The sequence below is a fragment of the Myxocyprinus asiaticus genome, chromosome 8 (genome assembly GCF_019703515.2).
Source record: "Myxocyprinus asiaticus isolate MX2 ecotype Aquarium Trade chromosome 8, UBuf_Myxa_2, whole genome shotgun sequence".
Lineage (NCBI taxonomy): Eukaryota > Metazoa > Chordata > Actinopteri > Cypriniformes > Catostomidae > Myxocyprinus > Myxocyprinus asiaticus.
The window spans coordinates 37332673-37356224 of NC_059351.1; the positions used below are offsets into that span (position 1 = coordinate 37332673).

Below are 23552 nucleotides of genomic sequence, written 5' to 3' on the forward strand. Positions count from 1 at the left end.
CTTAACAAAATCACAAATATTTTCTGGGAATAAAATGCCAAAATATTAATGCCCTGTTTGGGCCACAGGAAGATGCCCGGCTGAAAAGCCGTCGCTGGGCAGTACGCTGTCAGAGCCAAAGCTTTGGATTTAGACCAACTGACTCTGTAACCTGAGAACTTAGAAAAGGAATTAATAATTCTGTGGAGGCAAGGCATAGATCTAGTGGGGTCGGAGACCAATAATAAAATATCGTCTGCGTAAAGCAAAAGCTTATGCACCATACCTCCTGCCACCACCCCTGGAAAATCATCTTCATTTCTTATCGCAGCTGCTAATGGTTCCAGGGCAAGACAGAACAATATTGGGGAAAGAGAGCAACCCTGCCGGGTACCCCTATCCAGAGTAAAATAATCTGAAATTAATCCATTTGTTTGTACCGCCGCTACCGGGTATCTATAAAGTAACTTAATCCATCCAATAAAAGTATTCCCGAACCCGTATATTTCCAAAATCTTAAAAAGATAATCCCATTCTAACATATCAAATGCCTTTTTGGCATTAAGTGAAATGGCCGCGAGTGTGATCGTTCGCCACTGACCATACAATATTGATGAAACGGCTAATGATATCAGAAGAGCTGCAGCCCCGAATAAACCCCACCTGATCTATATGTATAAGAGATGTCATAACTTTACTTAATCGGTTAGCCAAACTTTTTGACAACATTTTTACATCTAGCTGGATCAGGGAAATTGGACGATAACTCTTACATTCGCTTGGATCTTTGTCCTTTTTAAAGGGGTCATGAATTGAAAAATCAAACTTACCATGATATCTTGACATATAAGAGTTCATTGCACTATAAAAACATACTGTAAATTTCAGAACCGAAAACTTCTTCGTTAGTCCAAAAAAAGGCTTTATTGAAACCAAGGTGCCAAAATGACTTGTTCTCTACTTTCTCCTAACTAATACATCATAGTGAGGTATTCCATAGTGAGGTAGCGGACAGAGGATTGTGCTCAAGATGGCGCCGAGTATGGCTGCTGTGTTGCGAGCTCCGACACAACATGGTAGTGTTTTGTTTGTTTTGTTTACAATTCTTATGTTTTTTGTCTTGGATGTTGTCTGCCTTATTGTCTACGACAGACAAACACTTTTGGACATTGGTTCAGCAATTTCACACCATAAACTGGACTTCAAATACCTCGATGCCGACCCGCTGTTTACAAACATGCAAGCAGAGCCCTTTGTCTGTGCTGCTCGGCCACGGAAACGCATGAGGAAAAGGGGAAACAGAGCCGCGTTCTCATCAGAGTAAGACACCATGCAAATCGACACCCGCTACCCAGTATTCTACTTGCAAAAGTTCAGTCTCTGGATAACAAGCTCTGCGAGCTGAAAGCACGGATCTCTTTCCAACGAGAGACGAGGGACTGCTGCATTATCTGCCTTACGGAAACTTGGATGTCTGCGGAGATTCCAGACTCAGCCATTGAACCCGTGGGGTTCTCCGTGCACCGAGCGGACAGAGCGAAAGACCTCTCGGGTAAAAGCAGAGGTGGTGGTGTATGTTTTATGATCAACAAATCCTGGTGTGATCAGAGGAACGTACATTCTATCAAGTCTTTCTGCTCTCCTGATCTGGAATTTCTTATGCTTCTGTGTCGACTACCGAGGGAATTCACAGCGGTCATTATCACTGCTGTGTATATCCCACCACAAGCCGACACAAACCGGGCACTCAAGGAACTGTATGGGATTATAAGCAAGCAGGAAACCGTGCACCCTGAGGCCGCGTTCATTGTGACCGGGGACTTTAATAAAGCCAGTTTCAAATCAGTCGCACCAAAATACCACCAGCACATTAGTTTCAACACACGAGGGGACCGGGTTTTGGACCAGTGCTACTCTCCCTTCCGGGATGGCTACAAATACCTCCCCCGCCCACCATTTGGCAAATCGGACCACTCTTCCATTCTGCTTCTGCCTGCTTACAGGCAGAAACTGAAACAGGAAGCACCCACCCTCAGAACGATCCAGTGCTGGTCGGACCAATCAGACTCTACGCTATAAGACTGTTTTGATCACACAGACTGGGAGATGTTCCGGTCCGCCTCTGATGACCACATCGAGCTTTACGCTGATAGCATAATGTGTTTCATCAGAAAGTGCGTAGAGGACATTGTTCCGACCAGAACAACACGGATCTATCCGAACCAGAAGCCATGGATAAATAGCGATGTTTGCGTGGCACTTAATGTGCAGACCTCCGCTTTTATTCCGGGAACGTGGAGGAGCACAAACAAGCCAGTTATGCCCTCCGAAGCATCAGAAGAGCAAAACACCAGTACAGGAACAAGACTGAAGGACAGTTTAATACCACCAACTCTAGATGTATGTGGCAGGGAATTAACATCATCACGGACTTTAAAGGGAATAAAAACTCTGCCATGAACACCACTGCCTCTCTCCCGGATGAGCTAAATACTTTTTATGCTCGTTTTGAGGGAAATAACACCACCCTCGCGGAAAGAGCTCTCATGGCCAAAGCTACAGAGGTTAGTTCACTCTCCATCTCTGTAGCGGATGTAACCTGATCCTTCCGATGGGTGAATAACCGCAAAGTCGCGGGCCCAGACGGCATTCCAGGCCGTGTCATTAGAGCGTGTGCGAACCAGCTGGCTGGTGTTTTCACGGACATTTTCAACCTTTCCCTCTCTTTGTCTGTAGTCCCCACATGCTTTAAAACATCCACTATTGTGCCTGTTCCAAAGCAATCAAAAATCACTTGCTTAAATAACTGGCGTCCTGTTGCTCTGATCCCCATCATCAGCAATTGCTTTGAGAGACTAATCAGAGATTACATCTGCTCTGTGCTGCCTCTCTCTCTAGACCCATTGCAGTTTGCTTACCACAACAACCGCTCCACTGATGGTGCCATTGCATCTACAATACACACTGCTCTCTCCCACCTGGAAAAAAGAACACTTATGTAAGAATGTTGTTTGTAGACTACAGCTCAGCATTCAACACCATAGTGCCCTCCAAGGCAGATGAGAAACTCCAGGCTCTGGGCTTAAACAGCTCACTGTGCAGCTGGATCCTGGACTTCCTGTCAAGCAGACGCCAGGTGGTTAGAATAGGCAGCAACATCTCCTCATCACTGACCCTCAACACTGGAGCCCCACAGGGCTGTGTTCTCAGCCCACTCTTGTATTCCTTGTACACACATGACTGTGTGGCAACACATAGCTCCAATGCCATCATTAAGTTTGCTGATGACATGACGGTGGTAGGTCTAATCACTGACAATGATGAAACAGCCTACAGAGAGGAGGTGCACACTCTGACACACTGGTGTCAGGAGCACAACCTCTCCCTCAATGTCAGTAAGACAAAGGAGCTTGTGGTGGACTTCAGAAGAAAAGACAGAGAACACAGTCCCATCACCATCAATGGAGCACCAGTGGAGAGAGTCAGCAGCTTCAAGTTCCTGGGTGTCCACATCACTGAGGAACTCACATGGTCCATCCACTCTGAAGTCGTTGTGAAGAAGGCTCATCAGCGCCTCTTCTTCCTGAGACGGCTGAGGAAGTTTGGAATGAACCGCCACATCCTCACACAGTTCTACACCTGCACTGTAGAGAGCATCCTGACTGGTACAGCAATAGCACAGCCCACAACCGCAAAGCACTGCAAAGGGTGGTGCGAACTGCCAGACACATCATCGGAGGTGAGCTTCCCTCCCTCCAGGACATATATACCAGCTGGTGTGTGGAAAAAGCTCGGAGGATCATCAGAGACTCCAGCCACCAGAGCCATGGGCTGTTCTCACTGCTAACATCAGGCAGGCGGTATCGCAGCATCAGGACCCGCACCAGCCGACTCCATGATAGCTTCTTCCCCCAAGCAATCAGACTTCTGAACTCTTGATCTCCCACGATCAAATACATCAGCACTGCACTTTATTATTCTTACTCTTATATCTCACACCGGACTGTCATAAATTATATTATTATTATTATATTATATTCTCTCTTAACAACTTACTATCAACCGACAGCCTGACTGTCAATACAGTACAATACAACCTACTGTACATTCTATATATACTATATATACTTTTTTTTATTGAATAATGTGTATCTATATTGTGTGTATTGTATATTGTACAGTGTATGTTATTATTTGTATATTGTGTTGTGTGTAATTATGTGTATATTAGACTTTAAGTTGTGTTGTGTTAATCTGATGTTATTGTAAATTGGTATATGTCTCATCACTGTCACGACTGCTATGTTGATCGGAACTGCACCCAAGAATTTCACACACCATTGCACTTGTGTATATGGCTGTGTGACAATAAAAGTGATTTGATTTGATTTCATTAGCACAGGCCAGCCTCTGCATAAACAGATCAACACTTACTTTATCGCCGACACTGCTTAAGCCCACCCATCAAGACACTGTGCAGTGCCAGGTTGTGGGAAACTAAATTTCCTGCATTTGCTTCGCAAGGATCCCAACATTAAGAAAGAGTGGCTGACATTTATTTTTAATGAAGTCCCTGATCGCGTTGGTAAGAATGTTTTTGTTCGCTCACTTCATTTTACCGATGATTCTTTCACAAACAAGACACAGTTCGACGCAGGCTTTGCAGAGAGACTTAAATTAAAAGTTGATGCAGTTCCAACTATATTGGACCCGACAGTGATGTCGCAACCAACAAAAGCGAGTATCCATGTTAATTGTTTTGCTTCATATGTTACAGACTGTTAGATGTGTACTGAGTATTTGATTTGATCCTAGTGATTTTAGATGCTCGTGTATTAGTTTTAATGCACTGGGATCTCTAAGCAGCATATATTTTCTTGTTCTGTTGGCATGATGGCACAATTGCCACAGATGCACCTAAAGAGTATTGATATCAGTATATTTAGACAATCTCTTTCCTTTTTAATGAAAACATGACTCATTGTAATGAACAATGTATGCGTTTGTCACTACACTGAATATATGATGAAAGATGATTATTTGATGAACAACAGTGCGACAAACACTGGTGAATGTATCCTGTATATGTTTACATGTTGCATGGTAAGTGTAGTGGCTTTCACAGTAATAAATGTGATAGCACCATGTATTTACACTTTATTTGGTACTGTCATGCGTTACTCAGCATTTGTAAAACACAGAAATGTTTCACCGTTGGAAAATGCCCCAACTATGTAACAAGATACACACGTTGTGTCACGTCTTGGTTTAATCAACAATGAAATGAATACCTATTTCACAAATAGACAAGTAAATTACTGTGATTGCTTACCACACTGTCACAGACTGCAGTATCCGTGGTGTTTGTGGAGGGGGTTAATTCGGGATCAGACTCTGGCTCAAACATGTATTGATGAATTCCTCTGGTTGTCATTTTTTTAACCATCCTAAGTTTTCAAAACAACCCCACATGCATGTAATGGCATTTACACTTATCCACATGCAAAGATGTTACCCAATAACAGCAGTGGGCATTTACACTAAGTCTACAAGAACACATGCCCCAAAAAATGGAGCATTTGAATCAGAGGCACAAAAACTGGATAGAAAATGACCAATTATTCCTAAATTATGACTACTTTCAATGAAAAAAATCACACTAACATTATAAGTGGACCTCAAGGAACATTATAAAATAAAATAAAAATCTAATTCTTGACACCTTTAAGAATCAGACTGATCTGGGCTTGTGTCATGGTTGGCAGAAGCTTTCCATTTTTTAATGATTCTGTATAAAATTCAAACAAAAGAGGAGCCAGTTCTGTAGCATAAGATCTAAACAATTCAGCGGCAAAGCCATCTGGCCCTGGAGCCTTGCCTATAGGCAAGGCCTTAATTACCTCAGCAAGTGCCTCCAAGGTTATCTTAGAATCAAGAGAATTTTTTTTCTTAGCTCTGCCTTGGCACTTTTAATATTCCCTTCCAACTCCACGAGTTCTCGTGCTTTGGATTTTTTGATGAATGAGGCATACTTTATGATCCGACCCCTAAGAAGTGCCTTAAGTGTCTCCCAAGCCACGACCACGGAGGATACTGAGGACCAGTTGGTCTCCATATAAACATTGATTTCAGCCTTTAACATTTGTTGAAATTCAGGATTTTGCAAAAGGGATACATTAAAGCGCCAACTATATGTTGGGCCTCATGTATTCAGATAGAAGACAAAGGCAGGCCTAACACAGTCGTAAAACCTAACTGAGGCCCACATACAAAGTCATAAATCTTACTGATAAAAACTGCGCCAAAATTAAACAAAGGGAGTCCAAAACAGACTACAAATCCCATGAAGCCTTGCTCACTAAAGGATCGAACTCTCAACTCCTATTGGATGAGGCACACAACAGAACGCCCCTCAACCATGACGTCATCGGGAGTAGAAATAAATCTGAGATGCTTCCGGGATTTGCTTCCATCAACTTTGCTTGCCGTGCATAGACACAGCTCATCGCTGCTCTCAGGTGTAGCCTCGTGGCACGAGGAAGTAATGTCCGACTTGAAACTGTGGCCATACAATCTCCATCTCGCTGGACGAGTTGAGATTACTCTGTGTTCCACTGAACACTCTAACGGATCCGAAGGAGACTGCTGAGCAATCCACATCTTCATCCATTTGCCAGCAGAAGTGAAGAGATAAAAGATTTCTCTTCCATCTTCAATCAAGTCGACGTTGCTGATTTCTCCGCCAGCCCGCCGAGAATCAGCAGCCGTAACGCCTGCCGACAGAGTGAGGAAACGGCGTCCCGTCATCACCCGAGCCTTGAGGAACCGAGTCGGAGTCAAACGACGGATGAACACACATTCTAGCTGCATCCTCATGCGATTCAAGTAAGAGATTTACGTCTAGGCAGAGATAGAATATTATAGTGTGTTATTCTTGTGTATCAAGGTTATTGATTGTACAGTTTATGGACCGCCGAGTCTGCTCATTGCTGCTAATAATACTCTAGGTATTACTGTAATGTACTGTTATCACGAATGAGATCTGCTGTGTTGTAGTCTAACCACATTGGACTGTTGTGTATTTCTGCCATCGCGGGTGAGACCGGCACACTGAGTTTATCCATTAAAGAATCAAAGGCCGCGGGACGGTTTACGAGCCGTCCACCGCGTCTCTGAGTGATAAACTAACAGCTGCTTTCTCTCCCACAATCACGAACCCGGCTTTGGTGCCATCACTTAATTCTCTCTCTCTCGTACTAACCACACACACACACACGCGACCCCTCACAAACATTTACGCACACACTTTTGGCTAGTAGATAACTTCGTGATAAAGCTCAGCTTTGTCCCTAAGCTATCGTACAAGCGGATACACGCGGTAAACTGGCAGATGCCATTGACCAGTTTCTCTCCGCCCACATTCGCGGCCATATTCTCTGGCTGGAAATCTCGCATGACGTACTCTCCACGAGAGTCACGTCCGCCATTTTGTGCACGTTACACCTTACACACACACACACACACACACACATACATTCACACACACACCTACCGTCCTCTCGTGTGTTATAGGCTTATTTTGGTTACCATATCTAATCATGTCACTGTTCAGTTTGTAGTTGTAAGTCGGAAGTTTATTGACTGCATTGTATTGATTATTAATTGATATTACTGCATAAATAAACTTTGTTATATTTCAAAGAGAAGTGTTTTGGTTTGTTTTACATACACCTGTGTCAAATGCTGATGGGATGTCAGTGCGCAGATTCAAGCCTTCATTGTTTTTTTTTCCGAAAATCTATATTTTACGGATGTCAATTTTCCTAAGAGAACAATCTAATATTGAGACTGATATACTATCTGGTTATTAGTCAGGGTGGTCCCCCGGCGATATTAGTCCTTATTAATATTCTATTGATTTTTGATAATTGATAATTATCTTTGATGACTGTTGAATTTGAAGGATCAATAAGCTAGTGTTAATTTTAATCAATGTTTCATCGATGTTAACAATTAACAATTATCTTTGATAATTGTTGATTTAAAGGATTAAAAAAGCTAACATTGATTCAAATCAATGTTCTACTGATTTTAATATTTAATAATTATCTTTGATACCCCGCACACGACAGCGCCAACTGGCGTCCATCCCTCTAAACTCAAACGGTCCATGTACGCCTACGAGAGCCCCTGCGACAACTTTGCCATCGGATTGCTCAAGTCTGGTGCTTCTATTAAAATTTTGTGAGACAGAAATACACAACAGAAAAGAATCTCTAAAACAAACTCCAGCCAAAAGGCAGAATAAACACGAAGAACGTGTAGATTCATGTATGCGATCCTGCATACACATGAGGGGACATTATATTTTGGCTTCGCTATACGCAACACATAATTTAAAATTAATTTAAAATGAATGGTCTAATTTCAGAAGACTCTGGACTGTCAGTAAAGGTTTAAACTTTGAAAGCACTGACTCATATGACAAAACATCTCGGTTACATATGTAAACTTAGTTCCCTTTGGGGAGCGAGACGCTGCGTATGTTCGCTTTGGGACACCATCCGAGTGTCCCATGGTCTGAAGCCCTTATACAATCACGCCAATTTATTGGCTGATGGTCCTTAAGCCACGGCCCCCAGGGAGCTATGTCACAGGCTCCATAAAGGTGCTTTATTTTGCACCATCGAGTCAGATTTCCTGCAATATGCATTATCCTATGCAGCTGCTAGAGAGTATAGCCAGCTAAGCAGCATCTCGTTCCCCTCAGGGAGCCATGGTTACGTACGTAACCGAGACGTTCCCTTTTGGAGAACTCGAGCTGTGTATGATCACTATGGGAATGAATACATTCATGCCAAGCGAACAGTGGCTGCCAAGCCTGTGTGGCAAGCATATGGCGGCGCACAAGCAAGCTAAAGCATCAGAATAAAAAAGGAATTATGAATTTACTCCTGTTTCAACAGAGAGAACCTGAGAAGCAAGAGTCAATCCCACGTCCAGATTATAAAATCTAACAAATGTATGCAGAGAGGACCACCCTGCCACCATACAAATTTCCTCCAAGGATGCACCTCTAGCCAAAGCCCATGAGGATGCAATGTTCCTTGTAGAATGGGCTCAAATACTCGAAGGTGAAGGTAAACTGTGCGCATTGTAAGCACTCGAAATTGCATCAATAAGCCAATGAGACAGTCTTTGCTTGGACACCGAAACACCTCTGTTGCGGCCACCAAAGCACACAAACAACTGTTCTGACTTACGCCACTGGCTAGTGCAGTCAACATAAACTCGCAGCACCTGAACAGGGCAAAGCATATGTAACCTTTCATGCTCTTCCAACTCAAATAGGGGAGGAAAAAAAAGACAAAAAATTAATGGTCTGCGAACAAAACAACGTAGAAATAACATTGGGAAAATAGCCCAAACAAGGTCTTAACACAAACTTTGAATACCCTGGTGCAAAATCCATACACAAAGGATTGACCAACAGGGTATGCAAATCACCAACTCTCTTAAACGATGCCAGTGCCACTAACAGTGCTGTCTTGAGAGTAAAAAAACTTATCAATAACTGTTTTCAAGGGCTTGAAAGAAGCACCCGAGAGTGCCTCTAAAACAACATAAATCCCATAAAGGAACGCGGATGGGATGAAAAAGTCTAAGTCTGAGTACCCCACACATAAAGCGAGAGACAAGAGAAAGTCTACAGACAGAGACTTCATTGATAAGCACGTTCACCCGCTATAGCGGCAACATAGACTTTAAGTGTTGCCGCGGCAACCCCTGCCCCGAAATGCTCTTACGGCTAATTGTCAAAATCTAATTGTCATGATTGTATAAGGGCTTCAGACCACGTGACTCTCGGATGGTGTCCCATAGCGATCATATGCAGCTCGACTTCTCCAAAAGGGAACAACATTGTGCTGATCACAGCAGAATTTGTCTTTGGGAAAAACACCAACAAAACTACATCTGGTAAGAAACCTAATTAAGTTTTTACATTTAAACCTGTTTGAGTCAAAAGATAACAGTCTCTAGTTTCATATGATATGCCATTTTTTAAATCTGAGCTATTTATTTTACTGTACAATAGTGTACAATAGCGCTATTTTTCCTTAGAAAGCCTATATTTACTGTGCATTACCACATTAAGAATCAATGTGTTCATCAAAAAGCTGAAACATTTTGCTTTCATAGGCTTTATATGGAGTTAGGATAAAAATAAGGTGCATTTTGAACTGTTCTGAGACCAGTGCAGGCAGACAGCACACTGGAGTTTAAGTCATTCACTAAATAGGGCACAAGGGAGCATCCTATAGCTTTCATATGCAGACAAGCAGTGGCGAATTCTCAGGGCAACAAAGCCTTCTCTGCTGGCCTAACATGCCAAATAAATAAATATTTTTCATCCTTTCATTCTCAATCAACTTTTTGCCTATGTATTTTTAACCGCTTTCCACTCTTAATTAATCTACAAACAAATAGAGAAAAAAGTTTATCCAGTCAGAATTTATTCCTTGATGCTTACAAGCAAAGTGTGACAACTGCTTCACAAATGACATGCCCGAAGCAGCGTGTGAGTCTGAGCCCCACCCCTTCAGGCATTCAGAATTTTTACAGAATCCCTCAACAGTGCAAACGAATGATCAACTGAAGTCAGACTGTCAGATTCATCAGCCAATCAGATTGATTTATTTGTTCATGGTGGGTGGGATCTTTAGCATATGTCCCGGTCAAGGCCTTCTAGCTGGCCTTGAGTGACGCAATCATGCTTTAAGTGATGTACGTAATTTGAAAGCGAAGAGCGAGATCTTGCTGACGAGTCGGCTGTCACTGCCACATCACCACTGAGAAAGAGATCCTTATGGATTTAAAAACAGGAGATGTTCTGCATAACAGTGTGATTGCTTAATTTATTAAACAGGAAAGGAGGACTGATTTTCACTTCAAGCAAATTGGTAAGTGCTTTTTGCATTGTTATAGCAACATCAGGAGTTTTCTAAGTGTAAATTAGGCTGCCTGAGCATTCAGTGTCAGTTCAAGTTTTGAAAAGTAGTGCTGCGTTCCATTCAACTCGGAAAGTCGGATTTTACAACTTCCTACTAGGAAAAGTGCAATGGAATGCATCTTTAAGTCAGAATTACAACTTGTAGGCTCGTGCAGAAATTCTCAACTCCGATTTCGCCGAGATGCAGGGGCATGATGTCACACAAACATGTCGACATACAAAGTAAGTGATAAACATTCGCTTTATTAAGTAATATCGTAAATGAGTTCGTTTCCACATTACATGATATTAAAGCTTGTTTAACAAATGCCTGCAGAAACAGGTGTATAAAACATTATAATCTCTTTTGATAATCGTATACCTGAAGCACAAATGCTAGCGCTGCAGCACTGTTTATCAGTTGGGTTGCTAGGAGACATCTCTAATGAGAGTCAAACCCCTGCTAAGCTAACGGGAGCATTGCAGTTTTGTTTCCTTAAAGGTCATCTTCAGAATATCTGGGAATGGAAAGCATTTATGGTCGGAGATATCAAGTAGGAATATCCCTCATCCAATTTGAACGGAACGCAGCATAACTGTGTACCCTGACTAAATTTATTGCAAGCAACATTTAAATTGCAAATATTATTATACAGATTTTTCCAGGTATTATAGACCTCCTTGGTAGATTCATGTGAAAAATTATGATTTTTGAATGTCTGTTCAGGAGACGTTCATTTCACAAAACAGTCGTGCTACAGTTAAAATTAGGCTTGCTTGAGCATTAAGTGTCGTTTCAAATTTTGGCTTTCGTGCGTGGACGTGTTTTTAAAATGTCAATTGGTATTACTATTTAGCTGCGACATAATGTATGATGCCCAAAGGCATAGGGTGTCTTATTCACTGTGAAACTGTGTTTTCTTAATCGCATGAATCACACTGAAGTTCTAGACTATAAAGGTGCAGTATGTAAGATTCAGAAACCGTTGTTATTAATGACACCTGTGGCCATTAAGTGAACTGCAGCTGCCTGTTACTCGTGATCGCGCGCACACACTCCATAGGGACACGAGCATCGACCAAAACAAAGAGACTGAACGTGATTCGCCGGCATCATGATGACAGATGAGGTAGCATAATTAAAATTACACACTTATGATTGTTTTACTACAAACTTAGAAACTTTGTATATTATATTTGACTCTCCAGTGCTGGAACAGGGCTAAAACAAAGTGTTGATACAGGTCTAACTATGCGAGACTGTAGTTTGAAGTAATCACTTTTCTTTGCATGATACATTGACTGCATTTATACGATAGCCTCTGTCGGCGTTAGCTAGCTAGCCAGCTTTACCAATAGCTGTTAGCTACATTTGGTGGATGATGACAGTAGCTGTTTATAAAATAGACTGTACCTTATAAATATGTTGAAACAATTCAGTATTGATTTGATTCCATCACAACTGTCATTTTGATATATCGATTCGCTATTGTTTTATAATAATAGAATGTATATATTTTCTGTATATCCAAGTTATGTTACGCTAATGAATGGAGCTTTTTGCATTATCTTAAACATTGTATTGCATTCATTTCATGTGTTACTGTAGTTTACTTTGCTGAATAATAACAGATTAACATTATGTCAGTTACTGTGAATCAGCATACCTGGCTGTAGAAGATCGCTGAAATTATTTGAAAGTTATGAAGCAAGGTAGCGTGCAATTTGTCCGTGTTAACAGGCAAGATCAAGTTAGCTAAAATTACACAGATCAATCCTTATGGCACTATATTTCACATGCTTTGCAGTTATGTAAGCTTACCTGTCCAATAAGAAGAATGCCAATTCAGGGTCAGTTTTGATCCCCAAAACCAAATGAAGGTCCCTCCAGGAATCAAATGCCCTGCTGATGTTCACTCTAGTTTTCGCTCGACCACGATCACGTTCCGCTTAGCCAGACGGGATTCAGTAAATGTTTTATATTTTTTTGGCTTACTCTGAGTTTGTGTAGGAGTCGGTGTTGTGCTGGGAGCCAGCCATTTGCTGGATTCCTTCTCTAAAATAACATTACCTAGTGTTGCAGACAGTCTGTTGACACTGTTGAATAGCAGAAGCACTGAGGCAAGGCTCTCGGGAGCGCGCATAAACGTCACATCCTTTGGATTTTCCTGGCAAAAGCGACCCACTCCCGTCGCATGAAAATCAGTCTACAGGCTTTAATAGGCAACCTAGGAAGTCCAGGAAGGGCTCATTTTTTACGTTGCGTTACAAGCCGTTCACACATTCTGACCAAAAGTTAAGTTTCAGGCTGCAGACCACTTAACATGGTTGGCAGATATGAGACAAGGTAATCAGTAATTAAATTCAGAATTTATAATTTATTTATTTTATAATGTTAACAGTGATTGGATGATGCTGGCCATTACTTTGAATCAGAAATATTTAGTATAAATAGTCAAATCAAGTCAATCATTTTTATTTGTATATTTTTTGTATTTAGTTTGGTATTATTTAAAATTTTACAACATATGGGGACATCAAGATTTAGGAAAACTTTTTTTTTTTTTTTTGGCATGTTTATTAGGTGTTACTAGCTACAAATCAAAAAGGGAAACGGAAAATGCACACAGGTCTCAGGAGGTAAAGGCACATACCTTCAAATCCTTTTAGCATGACAACAAACAAACACACAAAAATCTCTGGAATGTGAAACCTCCTCCCACATCACCTTCCGTAGGACTTCATTCTGACCCTTACCCCCTGGTTGGCTTGGCTCACCAAACTCCACAGGGTTCCCCCTTGCCCGTCACTGGACCCATCTTTTACTATGCCTCTGACATTCACATGAGCATCAATTAGACACATGCTAATCACAACGCTAGATAAAGACAACAGCCTTAGCATGCTTAATCCCTGAAAAACTACTGTATTGGATCACCATCAATCCAGGCTGCATTGACAACATAGTGTAAGAATGTCTCTTTCTCACTCTCTCTGTCTTTGATGTTTGCAGAACTCCATTATTCAGTTGTTAACTTATTTTACCAAGACAAGCGATCAAAAAGCTGTTCTTGCTCACTCTGTAAATGTGTCAGCACACCAGTCTTCATAATAAAAGCACTTTACAGCAGTATTTACAGTCCACTAGGACTGAGTATTATGTGGGTGCAGGTGAGACAAGGGTCAAATGAAACAGAGATCCATTTAATGTTTTGTTTTTTTATATGGTCTCTCTCTCTCTCCCTCCCTCTCGCTCTTTCTTTCTCCATGCTAGCAATTTACTTTTTATGACAATGATGTGGTATATGTTATGATAACATTATATTGTTCTCAATGTCAGTATCTTTCAAATACTAATACCAGTTCCCTGTTGGGAAGACCAGTATTGCTGGTTATCTGCATTTATTGTATATTTTGGATGACGGTCCCCAGTTAGGGACGGCATTATGCTGGTGTCCCTACCATACATCCTACTCCTGTAACTATCTTAACCAGCAAGCCTTCCTTGGCCATCAAGTTACTTCAGAAATTTTGGCCAGCACTTATTGCTGATGAAAAACAGGTAAACTATATAAACTATAAATTTTGACCAGCACCAAACCAGCATAAACCAACCTGGACCACCATGGAACTAAATGCTGGTCTATGCTGGTCTGTAGTTCACATCTCAAGTTCTCAACCATGCTTATTTGATATATATTGTACTCTTGACCCAGACATTTCTTCAATGAAAATTGGTGCTTGCAATTTCATAGACCAGATCTTACTAAAATATTTTGCAATATCTTCCAGCTGCATCTGTTGTTTAGGCTTTGTGCCCAGAGTGGGAGTGTTACGTCTCTGGTGCAGTAGCATGGACATGAAGACCTTGACATGCTTAGGCGGCTCAACTGGTGGGAGGGCGTCATGTTTTACATCACAGGAGGACAACCCATCTCCTGCTGAGGTCAGCCCACCCAAAATAAGTGGGCAATTAAAGGAGGCACATAATTCACAGCCATGACCTCCCAACCAAACCCCTGCTTCGTCCACAACTCCCTAAATCAAAGCTTAACAGATCATCTAAATTCTCTCTACAATAGGGAGCAGGCTTTAAAACAAAGCCAGTGCAAATCAAATAATCTATTGAGCAATGCCTTGAGCAAACACACACATTGTGACTAATAAAGTTTAATTACAGCACTTTAATTGCATACATAATACATTTTTCTGTAATTTTTTAAAGCATGTTAAAAAGCCAATGATTTACTTGTTTGCCACAATAATGCAATGTTTTGAATTATCGTTTTCATTTGGGGAATTGTCTTAGCAAATATTCATATATGCAATTATTTGTGATTCAATTTGATAAATAAAATCAGCATCTCATAATAATTCATTTGATTAAACGGATTGCTTACCCAAAAAGGAAAATTATGTAATAATTTATTAATATAATTAAATAATTAATTTAATAATTTATTCCCCTCATATTGTCCCAAGCCCATATACTTTCCAACCAAAAATAAGATGTCAGTCAGAATAAAACTAAGAAAAAATATCCACTTAAAATGAATGTGTAAGGAAGGAAGGAAGGAAGGAAGGAAGGAAGTGATATGGGTTTGGAACAACATGAAGGTGAGTAAATGCTGAAAAATTATTATTATTATTTTTTTATGTGATCTATTCCTGTATATATATATATATATATATATATATATATATATATATATATATATATATACTTATTTAGCCAACTTAATTTTGGAAGTGTTTTTTCCATTAATTTCTTCTATGGGGATTTCATAAAATCCTTCATAAAACAGTTCTAAACCGTGAATCACGCCATTACATACTTTTATTTAAAGCAAAACATTTTTGAAAATTGGACAAAAAGACAAAGGTTTAAGACTTTTTACTTATCGTCTTTAATGAGGGCATGAACTACTATACAATCTCATAAAACTTTGTGATTGATGTAATCGAAATAAAAACAATGAAAATTTATAAAGCTATTAATTTAAATGTTGATAATTATAGAAACAATATAGGTAAATTTTATTGCAAAGTATTCAGATATCTGCAAATATATAAGTAGTTTGAGAGAGTAGGAAGACCATTTCGATTGCACCATTCAGTGCTTCATGGTAGTGAGCGGTCGTTGCAGAGCTTTGTTGCTTTGTTGGCCTTGATTCTCTGATTGGTGGAGTGTTTCTCTTCAAATCATGGGTGGTGTAGTTCTTCACCAGGAAGTCTCTTATCAAACACCATTTCTAAAAATTAAGTTGAAACAGCGCAGACTGATGGCTTCAACAGAAGCATATCACCATCAATTAATGAAGTTAATTAACAAAAGTTCGGGAGAAACCTGCCCATTTAATCAACTAATTAGCTATAGAATATATAAGCCGCTGCTTACCTCTCCCTGGCGACGGTCCTTTTGGCATTTGGCCCTGCCCACACACCCATGATGGCAGACTGCGATGACTCACTGCTTATAAATGTCCTCTCATCAGATGAAGCTCTTCCATCGCACGTAATGCTGTTATTCGACAGAAGCTGCCGCAGCAGCTCATTGTTTTTATCTCTGGTGGCTATGGCATCCACCACTTTAATTCCGCCTTTTTCTATTTGATGCTGACCCGAGCGTGTGACTACCTTTGCGAGCGGCCAACGCTGCCCTCATGCAGCCTTTGAGATTTCCTTTTTATCCAAGTTCCTTTCACGGCAAGTAATTTCACGTGGCAGCCATCTTCGGAATGCTCCCAGGCAGGCTGGGCAGCTACCTAAACAAGCAGCATAGGCTACAAGTACAGCTCCTATCCACTTGAACGGGGAAAGACATCTCCAAATGGTTGATCAAGTTTACGATTTACGATTTTAAAACCAGCAGTAAAAATCTGACAACAATGGTATCATAAATTATGCTTCTTTAGCTCAGATCACGCTAAAAATGTATTGCTATTTTTCAGGCCTGTTCAGCTTATGAGCATGTGCATTCTCTAGTTGATTGACAGGCGATGTATGTAAAAAGTCATTGGCTCTTTCACCTGTTAGGTGGGACTTCCTTTCTTCAACAGTCAACAGTTCCAGTTTCTACCACTGATTTTAATACATGTGGTCCATCTTGGCTAAACCGTCTCTGTTGTTATGCAGCTCTTTAAATCACGCAGCACCATCACACCTAAACTAGCAGCCACGGAAATACCATTCATGCATGTGAACCATTCTTATTATAATCGCAAAGACATTTTTTCCTGTATTTCTGCGTGCCTTCATCAGTTGAAATATATTAAAGCACTATATTACTATTGAATTAGTAGAGTTGAAATCGGATGAAGTTTGAGGTCAAGCCAATCGCAATTCTGCGCACAGCATGGAGCTTTGTGTAAACATGCTCAAATCAGCACCGGATGAATTCGCCTCGCTCTCTCTCTTTTTTTTTTTTGGTGGAATATCTATAAGTATTTTGCCATTTGCATTACAATGTTTAATATTTAAAGTATACAGGAGCGTAGCAGGCAACCCCCCCAATAATCAAAGCAAGGAAGTACAACCCCACCCCAAATCTATGCCCTTGGAGGTATATGAAACCAGATAATATCTTTTCTCATTATAATGAAACCACGAAATTAGTAAGCTCAGTTGTAATTTATTTGTAGAAAACCTTACCATTCTTTTTTTTCCCTATGCAAGTACATTTAAGAGTTAGCATTCACTTCTTAAAGTGTCGCCAGTAAAGCTTCAGCTCTTAAAATCATAAAGCAGCACTCTCCATTAATAACAGGTACTGTTAAACACAATATGCAGCCCTCGTGCTGTCGCACATTCAATATCACTACGTTTTCCCCCACAGTCTTGTACTAGACACAGTAAGTTTATCCTCGATCGACCTTTACAGTTCACGTCATTTTAAGTCAATGACCTTAATACCGTATACCCTTCCACCATACCCCTACCTTGCACATACATTACCACTTGCACATGTACAAATGCCATTCTGTTATATGTCCTAATATTTGTATGTCTATTTATACTCTTACCTTGTTTTATATTCTGTGTCTCACTGTAATGTTCTGTGTGCACTTGTTTCTCCTATCAACAAAAAAAATTCCTTGTGTACGTATGAAAACTTGGCAATAAAACTCATTCTGATTCTGATATAGCCTGCAGCCATTATAAATGTGTCCAAACTGGTTAGTACCCACAAATGCTCCAGTTAAGTTGGGCGTACACCCGCTTGTGTCCTTCTCAAGGTTTCTTCCTCTTCACATGCATTATTTCTATAGAAGCTGAAAAAGTTGATTTGTGAAAATACTACAAAATTAACTGAATTAAATCTCCTGAGCGTCAAAGCATTCAGTAGGCAGTGCATAAAGCTTCATTAATTTTAGCAAATACATTAACTACCATGTGGTTCTTTTGAGTTGCAGACGCCTCCTTAATTTAATTATAAATTATCACATAAAAATAAATGTAATCCAGTAGTTTAATTATGTATCCAGATGGGCATGTATGTATCCTGATTACTACATTGATGGTCCAGAAACTTAATGCAATAAACTATAAAATACTTTTTGTCCAAGCAACCCTTCGCCCATTCGTAAGTGTATGCAGACAAGTACAATAACGCTGCATGGTAAACTAAACCCGCTTTTATTTTCACCTGCTGTGACCTCTGGGTCACCACGATGGCTCCTTCACGCAACAGAACAAGAGCTGTACATGTTCTATTTCTCTACTTACTATGGCCCGCTAGCCAGCAAGTCCAATACCATATTTTCATCCACAAGTAAGTAAAATCGATTAACATTATCTGCATTGGTGCAAACTAAGCCCCTTTAGCCGATGTGATTGCAGGTCATTGTGGTGTTCTCCCTCTGTTATTATTATTAACAGACACCACTCCATGCTCATTCTTTCACCCCTGTGTAACGTTGGTGTCTGGAGTGGAAGAGGAAGAGGGGAGATGCAGGAGTAGAATCTTTCAATCTTTTAATACAAACGCTGGAGTGGAAACAAACAATAAATCTCAAAATGCAAACTTAACACTAAGTAACACTTCAATAACTCAACGTAACACTTCAAGGACTGACAAATGACTGAACAAAACTAGAGGGTATTTATACACAGGAAACTAATGAGGGAATGGGAGGCAGCTGAGGATGACGATGAACAGATGGAAGTGATTAGGGCAGTGAATTCTAGGAAATGTAGTGCAGGGGAAACTTCAAAATAAGAGTCTTGAAGAACATGATGGAGACAAACTGTGACATTACCCCCCCTTTAAATGGTGACTCCTGGTGCCCAAAGACGGGGTGGGTGCCGCAGAAGATGAAGGATCCCAGGAGGATGATCAGGAGGCCTAGGGGGCGGCTTCAGGGCTGGGAAAGGATCCGGAGGCCTGGGAGGCAGCTTCAGGACTGGGAATGGATCCGGGGGTCTGGGGGGCGGCATCAGGGCTGGGAATGGATCTGGAGGCCTGGGAGGCAGCCACAGGGTTAGTACTGGGTCAGGAGGCCTGGGAAGCGGCCACAGGGCAAGGACTGGGTCAGGAGGCGGAACCGCTGGAGGAGGAGACTCTGGGGAAGCGGGCAGATGGAAGTGTCTGAGGGCGGAGCAGAGGAAGAGTCTGAGGGTGGAGCTGAGGGAGGTGGAGCCAAGGGAGGCGGAGCTAAGGAAGGAGAAGCCGTGGGAGGCTCGAGGGGCGGTGCCATGGAAGGCGGAGCCATGGAAGACTCAGAGGGCGGAGCCTTGGAAGACTCTGGTGGTGGAGCCGTGGAAGGCTCGAGGGGCGGAGACACGGAAGGTGGAGTCATGAGAGGTTCGAGGGGCAAAGCCGTGGAAGGCAGTTAAGCAATTTGACTATTTCAATGTGCTTGTACTGGACCATTATCTGTTATCATTGCTCATGCACATATAGGGGTTTCTGTGGGCATGTTTGTTTTCAGCTGCTGTCTACAAGAGCTTGATCCATTATATTTGTAGGATGCATGTGCCGATTTCACTATAGCTCCCTCTATAGGTATACAAGGAGGCCTGCAGATGTCTGGTTCCCCCCTTTTTAAATGTGTTTGCACATTGCACATGTATGCTTTCCTTGCTCTGCATTAATTTCTCCCATCAGATGTCGCAGGTCTTTCTACTGCTCTATAAAGCGTATGTACATATATTCTCCACACTTTCTTGCAGAGATGGCTTTCTTTGGCCTCCATTTAATAATTAATAATTGTATTTATTTATCACACATTATACATTTTTACACATATACAGTGAAATTCTTTTTTTTTTTCACATATCCCAGCTAAGCTGGGGTCAGAGTGCAGGGTCAGCCATGATACGGCACCCCTGGAGCAGATAGGGTCAAGGGCCTTGCTCAAGGGCCCAACAGTGGCATCTTGGTGGTGCTGGGGCTTGAACCCCCAACCTTCTGATCAGTAACCCAGTGCCTTAACCACTGAGCCACCACTGCTGAAAGATGTTCAAGGACATCTGCAGATGTCCCCACCGGTACTTTCACATGTGGCTCATGGCACAGTCACCTCTTTTCTTCACTACCTTTAGCATAAAAAAGAATTCAAACCCATTTCTCATTAGAGCATCCCTCAATCGTTCATCTTTATCCCATCACTTTTGTTGAGGTAACATTTTACCATCTCCACATTCCACATAAGAACTCGGACCAAAACAGTTTTCCCTAAATGGATAATCAATAAAAAGCTTTTTGTCAGATCAGAGAACTGTTGACATGCAGAGTCTGGTATGGGAACCAATGTGCAGCAATCCGGAAATAATTATGATTGGGGAAACATGCAGTCACACGACTATAAACACTCTCCCGTTCAAATGCAGTGTGGACCCCCCCACCTTGAGGCCTCTCATTCGAATAGCAGCATAAGCCTATGTGAACAAAGGCCATTTTGGCTATTTTCAATTTACCTACCTGAATTCAATTTACTTCTTGCCTTAAGAAGAACCAAAATAAAATCTCTAAACAATCCTGACAACTGACAACAACAAGGCCAACGATGTTTTAGGTCACCTGATTGGATTTCCACATAACCGGCATAGTAGTTAACCTCTTAAGTCACTTTTCTATATACCGGTAGCAACTACAGTCAAAAGGTTCACCCTAGCAACTAATTGATTCTCTCGTCGAATGCTGCACAGCCCATGTTTGAGGTGTCAACCCATTCATATCGCATAGAGGGGGCTCATTTTTAAATCCTTATGTGTCAAACGTCTTTTAATGGAGCACAATTGGCTCTTACCTCTAATCAAAATCTAGGGGCGTGACTTTGAACATGCAGCTGTCGCAAACCTCTTCCCTCGGCACCACCCCATCATTCGAATGCAGCATGGGCTCTCCCATTCAGATGCAGTGCAAGCTTCTGCGCATTGGTCGCGGGCTCTCTCATCCGATTTGCAGTGTGGGCTCTCCCATTCAGATGCAGTGTGATCTTTGCGCATGGGGAGGGCTCTCCTGTCCGAATTGCAATGTGAGCTCTACCGTTCAAATGCAACACAGGTTCTCTCTTTCGGATCGCAGTGTGGGCTCTCCCGTTCAAATGTGAGCTTGTGAGCTTTACGTTATTTCCATCATGGGCTCTCCCGTTCGATCGCATTGTGGTCCCTCCCATCCGATTGCAGTGTGAGCCTCGGTTTGGATGCAGCATGGGCTCTCCCTTTCGGACCACAGTGTGGGCCCTCCCGTCCATTTGCAGCGTAAGCTCCTTTCGGATACAGTGTGGGCTCTCCCATTCGGATGCAGTGCAAGCCTCTATGCATGGTCGCATACTCTTTTCTCCGAATCGCAGTGTGAGCTCTCCCGTCTGAATGCAATGCAGGTTCTCATGTTCGAATCACAGTGTGGGCTCTCCTGTTCAGATACAGTGAGAGCTTTGCGCATGCCGTGGGCTCTTCTATCCAAATCGCAGAGTGAGCTCTACTGTTCGAACGCAATGCAGGTTCTCCATTTCGGATCACAGTGTGGGCTCTCCCATTCAAATGCGGTATGAGCTTCATGTTATTTCCATCATGGGCTCACCCGTTCGAATCGCAATGTGGGTTCTCCCGTTCGATTGCAGTGTGAGCCTTCATTCGGATGCAGCGTGGGCTCTCCCTTTCGGATCGCAGTGTAGGCTCTACTGTTCGAATGCAGTGGGAGCTCCATGTTATCTTCATCACTGGCTCCCCCATTCGAATTGCAGTGTGGGCCCTCCCGTCCGATTGCAGCGTGAGCTCCGTTTGGATACAATGTGGGCTCTCCATTTCGGATGCAGTGTGAGCCTCTATGCATGGTCGCAGGATCTCTTATCTGAATCGCAGTGTGAGCTCTCCCATCTGAACACAACGCAGGGTCTCACGTTTGAAACGCAGTGTGGGCTCTCCCTTTCGGATGCAGTGAGAGCTTTGCATATGGTGCGGGCTCTCCCTTCCGAATTGCAGAGCTCTTGTGTTCACAAGCAACATAGGCCCTCCCTTTCAGATTGCAGTGTGGGTTCTCTCATTCAAATGCAGTGTGAGCTCCATTTTATTTCATCCATGGGCTCTCCCATTTGATCGCAATGTGAGCCTCCGTTTGGATGCAGCGTGGGCTCTCCTTTCAGATTACAGTGTGAGCTCTCCCGTTCGAATGCAACACAGGCTCTCCCTTTCAGATTGTGGTGTGGGCTCTCCCATTCAAATGCAGTGTGAGCTCCATGTTATTTCCACTATGAGCTCTCCCATTTGAAATGCAGAGTAGGCTCTCCCATCCGTTTGCCATCCGTTTACAGCCCATCATACCTCCGGATTATTCCCTCTGGATTTCAGCTAGCTCAGCCTTTTGGACACCGTTTTGGACAAAGCCAAGACTCAGTCTAATCACAGCTCCCACCAGAGCAGGTTTTATTCATTTATCACCAGGGAGTGATACCTTTTACTGCCCTCACTCTTGTATTTATTATTAATAATTTGCACTTTTCTCATAAACCTAGACATTCCTGCTGTTCTCACATTTTTTGGGGGGCCTAAACATCTCGCTTAATAATCAGCTTGGCCGCACCATAATTTGTTGTACTTTGCATATACGTCTAAGTATATACGCTAAAGCGCTTGCTGTCCTCATTTTACCGTAAGCACTTTTTGGGTGTTAAATTAGTGCTCGAGTCGAGCCTCATCTTCGAGCCCCTCCTTTGCAGACAGCAAGCCACATATGTTTTACCTATATCACTCAAAGATTATATGGGCAGGCAAACTTGTGAAATTGTGAAAGTTAATAAACACAGGTTCAGGAGGAACCTGCCCATCTAATCAACTAATTAGCTGTAGAATATATAAGCCACTGCTTACCTCTTTTGGTATCCATTCACCTCCCCATCTCCTTCTCCTATTTTAAGATTTCCTGCTCTAAAGCTATCCTAATCTATTCACTAGTCCCAAAAGGGGGAGGGGAGGGGGGTAAATTAGTGCTTGAGTCGAGCCTCATCCTCAAGGCCCTCCTTTGCGGACAGCAAGCCACACACGTTTTATTTACATCACTCAAAGTTTATATGGGCAGGTGAACTCATGAAATGATTTTGGAGTTCATGGTAAGTCTCTCTTTAAAGTTTTAAAAGATATT

General features: G+C 41.9%; 1 protein-coding gene across 2 annotated transcripts in view; it reads right to left on the reverse strand.

The window, feature by feature from the left end:
• The window catches only part of LOC127445445 (vascular endothelial growth factor C-like), a 91199-nt gene that overhangs the window by 42457 nt on the left and 25190 nt on the right, over window positions 1-23552 (reverse strand). The window lies entirely within an intron of this gene.